The following is a 7,651-nucleotide window of genomic DNA, read 5'->3' on the forward strand; positions in this document are numbered from 1 at the left end:
GAAGCCAATAAGATAACTGAGTGCTTTGATTTTCAAGCGAAACCTTAAAACTTTGAGTATCAATATGTGTTCGAAATTCCCGAGACACTCACGACCCCAAAATTTTGTGTCCGCCGCTGCTTAAACATATGAAGGATCAGACTACAAGAATTTATTACATGCAGTATCATATTACGCTTCTGCGAGAGACTGTTTCTACTGCTTAAACGTATGAAGAAAAAAAATTTATGTTGACATGCAGTGTCATATTACGCGAGATCTGAAAAGGATCAGACTACAAGAATCTATTATACGCAGTATCATATTACGTTTTTGTAAGAGACTGTTTCTACGACTTAAACGTATGAAGAAAAAAAATCTATGTTGACATGCAATATCATATTACGCGAGATCTGAAAAGGATCAGACTACAAGAATCTATTATACACAGTATCATATTACATTTTGTAAGAGACTATTTCTACGACTTAAACGTATGGGAAAAAAATCTATGTTGACATGCAGTATCATATTACCTGAGATCTGAAAAGGATCAGACTCCAAGAATCTATTATATGCAGTATCATATAACGTTTTTGTAAGAAACTGTTTCTACGACTTAAACATATGGATAAAAAAAATCTATGTTGACATGCAGTATCATATTGCGCGAGATCTGAAAAGGATCAGACTACATGAATCTATTATACGTTGTATCATATTATGTTTTTGTAAGAGACTGTTTGTACGACTTAAACGTATCGAAAAATAAAATCTATGTTGACATGCAGTATCATATTACGCGAGATCTGAAAAGGATCAGATTCCAAAAATCTATTATATACAGTATCATATTACGTTTTTGTAAGAGATTGTTTCTACGACTTAAACGTATCGGAAAAAAAATCTATGTTGACATGGTGGGACTTTTAATGTGTGGTGCATTGTAACAGAACTGTTTACAATATAATTGGTTGTACTAGAGGTGGTGTATTTACTATTTCAACAACCTAATGACACTAGCCAAATATTTATAAACTATATTAGTTCGATCCACAAAAATTTTCGTTATACGTTGATCTGAAGAAGAATCGAATCATAACGTGTCAAGTATTTGATATCGTAAATTACTGGTTTGATTAATTTAGATTTATGCTGTAAAGGTATATTATTGGGTGGAGTGGATGGCGTTATTCTCGTGACTCAAACTTCAGACATCTAATAACGTTTATCTTTTTATTTTCACCACACTACACGTTACGTCATACGAGTGTGTTCACGAGAGCTTTATAAGGAATGATTTTCGGACCCGATATGCGGCACAAATTTAAAATAGTCGGATCAGTGAATATCGAATAAAGAAAATATATGAAGGACAATATATTATCCCCTCCAACCGGACATAATGTCATTATAAGTTAAAGTTGGCAAGGTAGGGTCTTGGGAAAAAGGTTTGAAATATATTTAAATTTAGACGAAATTTGTGGTAATTTGTAAGGGACCTATGACCTCCCTCGACTATTTATTACTGTATTTCTTTGACATATATTTGTCCAGCTAGACCACTGCGTGAATACACGCGCACTGGCGTGGCGCGTAAGGGTATGAAGTGGTCCAGCTGGATAAATATATGCCATAGAAATACAGTAATAAATAGTCGAGAGGGGTCATAGGACCTCCACAAAGTTGAGGTGTGTTACAATAAGTTCCATCAAAATTTAGGTATATTTTCGAATCTTTTTTCATAGTGTCTTCGCAATATATTACTAAAATTAAAATTTGTATAGTTTGGTATTTGTATAAAATATTAGGAGTATATAGTAGAAAGTATTTTGTTCCAAATACTCACTACTATTTTAGGGTTCGATAAAGGATTCGCGTCGGGAAGTCATTTTTTAGGGGGGATAAAGCTAGCGCTCGCTACTAAAGACGACTTTATTATCAAACGCACGCAAACTGATAACCTCTAGTTAAAAGTAGCGGAATACATCGACAACCCCTTAAACGTAGATAATACTCTTGAACTATGACATGTTTCAATTGAACACCTGAACAGTTATTAAGATAGTCCTATTAGACACTTTCTACTCTGCATACACATCGTTTTCAATAGTGGAGGGTCCAGGATTTAAGGGTCATGAATGCTCTGAAGGCTCGGACACACATATTGACGTCCAAAGTCTTAAGGTTCCCTCTGAAACTAAAGCACCCGACTATCTTCTTGATTTACTAGGTGCTTTTCTGAATCTTATACCAGATTTTATATATTTTTATATAATTATACCTAATCCGTGTCGAATTTAACAGGTGCCGAAGTACCAAAAAATTGACCCTAGATCCGACCCTAGTTTTCAATCTCATTACCTCCTCGTTTACACACATCAACCTCAATTAGAACATGCATGCAGCTTTGCATCGACAAGTCTCACTACACTTCTTACAAAAGGTAACGTCGATCCACTTCTTCAACTCGAACTAGAGAACTCAAGTTAAAAATGAAAAGATAATTATCACCACACGGCGATTGAATCTACATCATGTCTATATAATGTACATGTATACGTGTATGTATATGTAGTATATATGTTTGTTTAATTCCATGAACCAAACAAAGGACCTTAAACTTAATAGAATTATGACATGTTTCAATTAAACACCTGAACGTGTAATAAAAAAAAATTATTGGACACTTTTGACCCCGCATGCACATCGTTTTCAAGTGCTCATTGTGTCATTAAGTTACCACAAAACTATATTACCTCCTCGTTTATACACATCAGCCTCAATTAGAACATGTTTGCAGTTTTGCGTCGACAAGTCTCACTACACTCCTTACAAAAGGTCACTCCGTTTCACTTCTACGGCTCGAACTCGTGAACTCTAGCTAAAAATAAAAAAAAAATACTTATCACCATACGACGATCAAATCTACATTATTATATATATATATATATATATATATATGTAAAATGTATGCGTATATGTATATGTAGTATATATGTTTGTTTAGTTCCACCAACCAAACAAAGGACCTTAAACTTAATAGAATTATGACATGTTTCAATTAAATACTTGAACGAGTAACAAAATATTCTTATTAGACACTCTCGACTCTGCATGCACGTCGTTTTCAAGCGCTCATTATATGAGTCAGTTAACCACAAAACCGTATTACCTCCTCTTTTATACACATCAGCCTCAACTAAAACACGACTGCAGTTTTGCGTCAACAAGTCTCACTGCACTCCTTACAAAAGGTCACTCCGATCCACTTCTATTAGACACTTTCGACCCGACATGCACATCGTTTTCAAGTGCTCATTGTGCCGTTAAGTTACCACAAAACTATATTACCTCCTCGTTTATATACATCAACCTCAACTAGAACATGCCTGCAGTTTTGCGTCAACAAGTCTCACTACACTCCATACAAAAGGTCACTCCGATCCACTTCTATTAGACACTTTCGACCCGGCATGCACATCGTTTTCAAGTGCTCATTGTGACGTTAAGTTACCACGAAACTATGTTACCTCCTCGTTTATACACATCAGCTTCAACTAGAACACACCTGCAGTTTTGCGTCGACAAGTCTCACTGCACTCCTTACAAAAGGTTACTCCGATCCACTTCTAGAACTCGAACTCGTAAACTTTAGTTAAGAATGAAAAAGTACTTATCACCGCACGATAGATAATCGAATCTACATCATGTATATATATATATGTATATGTATATGTACATGTATACATATAGTATATATGTTTGTTTAGTTCCAAGAACCAAACAAAGGACCTTATATTATGTGCATTGTGCAGTAAAAATTACTTTTCATAGTAATTAACTACTCAACTTTATCACATGTTTCATGGAAAGTTCTATCATATTATTAAAATTTATAATTCACATTTTGACAATAAAAAAAAAAAAAAAAAACCTTTATTGGGACAAAAACTATAATGGGATGTTTAGTTTGACCTCACTGACATATGGTGGATCTATTAAAAAACTTTTTTTTTCTCTTTACTGTCTTTTTATGTTTGGTGAAATAATAATTATAATAGTAATACCAAGTATAATTTTACGAGTGAGATTGAGAGAGGATAAAATATATGAAAACTTTATTTTATTCTCGTAAAGTAGAGAGACTGTTTTTGATAGACGAGGGCTCAGAAAAAGTGTAATAATTAACAATCGAAGAAGATAAAATATACAGAAACTTTATTCTATATTCTCGTGAAGTAGAGAAACTGTTTCCAATAGACGAGGGCTAAAAAGAAGTGTAATAATAGACTATTTTCAACTAACGAGGGCTAAAAAGAAGTGTAATAATTAACAATCGGAGATGATAGAATATACAAAAACTTTATTTTATATTCTCGTAAAGTAGAAAAATTGTTTTCAATAGATGAGAGATCAAAAGAAGTGTAATAATTAACAATCGGTGAGGATAGAATATACAGAAACTTTATTATATATTCTCGTAAAGTAGAAAGACTGTTTTCAACAGACGAGATATCAAAAGAAGTGTAATAATTAACAATCGGAGAGGATAGAATATACAGAAACTTTATTCTATATTCTCGTGAAGTAGAAAAACTGTTTTCAACAAACGAGGGTCAAAAAAGGTGTAATAATTAACAATCGGAGAGAATAGGATATACAGAAATTTTATTTTATATTCTCGTAAAGTAGAAAGATTGTTCTCAATATCGGAGAGGATAGGATATACGGAAACTTTATTTTATATTCTCGTAAAGTAGAAAGACTGTTTTCAACAAACGAAGGCTATAAAGAAGTGTAATAATTTACAATCAGAGAGGATATGATATACAGAAACTTTGTTCTATTTTTGTGAGGTGGAAAGACTGTTTTCGATAGACGGGGGCTCAGAAGAAGTGTAATAATTAACCATGTTTGGTAGAAAAAAATACTTTAAAGATCGACTTCTCTATCGATTAACATTTCTAAATATAGTCATACTATTTAAATGTAATAGAACGTCAATTTTGATGTGTCGATTAGATGTGAAAAATTATTTGATATTCGATATTCACTTCAGAATTCAGATTCATATCTCATAAATTATATATTAATTTATGTCATTAAATTAAATTGACCACTAACAACAACATGTAAATCGTTTGATAAAATTTAAAGCAGCAGAAGTAGAAAAATATTTATTATATATATATATATATATATATTTAAAATTTATTTTAATTTATTTTGAATTTGTCAACAAACTGTAGAGTGGCCCCTCCACTTTCAGAACACATTAACATTAATACACATATTTTTCTCATTTATTAAAATCTACCCCTTCTTTCCACCGACGCTTTTATAGTAACCCCACTTGCTATTTTTTTTTCTCGAACGATATTCGTTATCCGCATTAAAACTTTGATTAATCAACGAATCATATATTGCAGGGCTCGTTCTTGAAATAACGCTTTCAACATGATTTTCTTCATAACCAGAATAACAATAATGGGAGCGTCACCTTCAGAATCGATACTGCGGTACACGATTTGAATCATTCAAGGATTCAATACGAATGTCGAATATCGGTGCAAAAAAAATTATTTTTTGTTATGTTGTAAAGATACTTTTAACATATTAATTACATAAAAAAAATTTGTTGATATGATAATAAGATTTGGATTCAAAATCTCTTGAATGATTTGGTATAATGTCAAATAATTTAATTTATTCAAAAAATAATTTAGTACCTTATATAAAACAATATTAAATTTACATATATTCTATTAATTTATAATTTATTAAAATAAAATAATTCAATCAAAAAGTAATTATATTGTTGTAATAGGAAGTATCATTAATTAATTTTATGATTCTTACCATATTTAAATTGGAACCAAAATTTATAAAATGTGTTACTTAGTGGAAAAGAAATTTGATTAACCTAATTGACTCTAAAAAGGGAAGGCATATATTCGAGGGGATATATAATTTTATATACCTTAATGACTATGAAATTTCCATAACTTTTATTCAAATTTTATATATACATTAAAAAATTTAATAAATATTTTAAAATTATTAAATAGTAACCTCTATAACTACTATATCTTAATTCAAAATTAATAACTACTACTATATCTTAATTCCAAATTAATCTAGAAATTTGTGGACTTTAAATTCAGTTTGAATCAGACTCTAATCGAAATTAATTCAGATTTTTCAAATTCTGAATCCGACTTTAATTAAAATAAATATAAAAATTTCAAATTTTGAATTCAGCTATGATCGAGAAATAAATTTAAAAATCTACCGATTTCAAGATTTCAAATCGAATTCTAGTTGAAGTTTAATCTAAAAACATATAAACTCCAAATTATAAATCCAACTCTGATCGAAATTAATCAAAAAATATACCAACTTCAAATTCTGAATCCGCCCCTCTTTTTCATTTCCATTACTAATATTAACACCTTTGTAGAAAGAGACAATATAGAGAAACTTCATATGTACACCTTCCATATATATATATATATATATATATGAAGATTGATAGCTACTTCAATAAAGAAAAACACACACACACATCTAGAGAAAGAAAGTGAGAAAACTAGTGTGTGTCTATGTGAGAGAGAAAGTGAAGTATGCACTCCTTCCATATATATATATATCAAGATTGATGATAACACACATCTAGAGAGAGAAAGTGAGAAAACTACTGTGTGTCTATGTGTGAGAGAGAAAGTGAAGTATGCACTCCTTCCATATATATGAAGATTGATGATAAAACACACACACATAAAAATTCACGAACACATATCTAGAGAGAGAAAGTGAAAAATCTACTGTGTGTCTATGTGAGAGAGAAAGTGAGAAAACTATTGTGTGTCTATGTGAGAGAGAAAGTGATAAATATGCACTCCTTCCATATATATCAAGATTGATAGCTACTTGAGAAACACATACACACAGAGAAAAATTTCACAAACACATATCTAGAGAGAGAGAAAGTGAGAAAACTACTGTGTGTCTATGTGAGAGAGAAAGTGAAAAAAAATATGACTATGGGATTTACATCAAAAATCAAACCAAACCAAATAAACAGTAGTAGTAGTGGCAGTAGTAGTGATAATAATAGTTGGGCTATGGGTTTTCTCTTCGTTTTCTTTTCAGAAGAAAACAACGAAGAGAAGAGAAAACCTAGTTTCTCTCTGTCTAACTTATCATCATCTCCAAAATCATCGTCATCTGTATATTCTTTCTTCAGATACCCCTCGAACTCATCTCACATTCTTTCGAGGGCGCAGTCTACAGTCTCCATCTGCGCGATGCTGATCTTCACCACCCTGCTGCTCTTCACCCTCTCGACCTTCGAGCCATCAGCAAAACCGACAATTTTAAAACCCAGAGCTAAACCAGCAGTCTTCCCGCATGCACTGCAGGGGATGGGCGCGCTGTACAGAAGGGGAACACGAGCTATGGACGCCCTCATTGTAGCTCACGCAGTCGAGTCTGCTACGGAGTTTGAGCTGATGTATTTCCTACGAATGCTCCACAGATCCGGAGTCAGTTCAAAATCCGATGTGCTGTTCGTATTTCCAAGAAAGTTAAGTAGTTTTGATAAAGTCATTGCTGATGAGAACGATTCGTTCTCCAGGCTCCTGAGTTGCTACGGTGACAAGAAGAAGAA

This window comes from Capsicum annuum, chromosome 5 (genome assembly GCF_002878395.1).
Source record: "Capsicum annuum cultivar UCD-10X-F1 chromosome 5, UCD10Xv1.1, whole genome shotgun sequence".
Taxonomy (NCBI): Eukaryota; Viridiplantae; Streptophyta; class Magnoliopsida; order Solanales; family Solanaceae; genus Capsicum; species Capsicum annuum.